Source organism: Monosiga brevicollis, genomic scaffold, assembly GCF_000002865.3.
Source record: "Monosiga brevicollis MX1 MONBRscaffold_15 genomic scaffold, whole genome shotgun sequence".
In the NCBI taxonomy this organism is placed as follows: Eukaryota; class Choanoflagellata; order Craspedida; family Salpingoecidae; genus Monosiga; species Monosiga brevicollis.
In genome coordinates, this window is record NW_001865052.1 from 458,331 (window position 1) to 459,381 (window position 1,051).

The following is a 1,051-nucleotide window of genomic DNA, read 5'->3' on the forward strand; positions in this document are numbered from 1 at the left end:
TCAAGCAAGCTTCACGTGCTTGGTACCAGATGCTCGACCACCAGCTGTGCACGGAGATGAAGTTTACTCGCTGCCTCAAGGACCGATGTGTTTATTTTCTCAACAATGGCCGCGATGCCATTTGGATCGCCGTCTATGTCGATGACCTCCTGATGTTTGCCAGTAGCAGCCTCATCCTGACATCTTGGCGTGAACCACGTTGTCAGACAAAATCTGCAACCCCGCTCCTTGCGGCCCGCGTTTTGGCGGCGCCCTCGCTCCCACCGTGTCCGCTCGCTTGCTCGCTTGCTTGCCCCGCGGACATGGCCACTGAGTCCGGCGGCGAGGATTCTTGGACCCAGGTCCGCGGTGCTAAACGCCCGAGTGCCGAGTCACCTCCAAGCAACACCACCACCTCGCCTTCCCAAACTCATCGTTCTGCGAAACACACGAAACATGGCAGCGCTCGCCACGACCGTAACCATGTTTTCCCTGACCCTATGACCACCCCGTTTCGCCCTCGCGCCCGCCACTCTGCCTCTACCGCCCGTGCCTCGTCTCATGTGCCCTCGACGTCCCCCACTGCCGGTGCGACCGAGTCTTCGGCACGTGCCGTCGTGCCCGCGGCCGAGCCAGTGACCAGGACGTCAAACGGCGGCGGGGAGCAACTTCCCATTCTCGGAAACACTTCCAATGCTTCTCCCCGCACCCCTCGCACGCCATCCAGCCCTCGCTCCTTTGCTCAAGTTGCTGCGGCAATGCCTGCCGCCGCCACTGCCACATCTTTGGCCCCTATGACCGAGGATTTGTCAGCATCGGTGCCCTCTGAGCCAAATGGCAGCGGGGAGCAACAACCCTCGCCCGAGTCCACAGGGCAGACACATCATTCGATTCCTAACACACCATCGGATTTTTTGACCATGTCTTCGGACGAAAGCGACTCCCCTCCTCGCTCCACCGCACTCCGCGCGCCCACCCCTATCGCCCCTCCCGCGCATGATGGTGACGGTGACACAAACNGGCAGTGCCGCGCCTGAGCCATTGGTGCAATCACCTACACCCGCTCAAATGG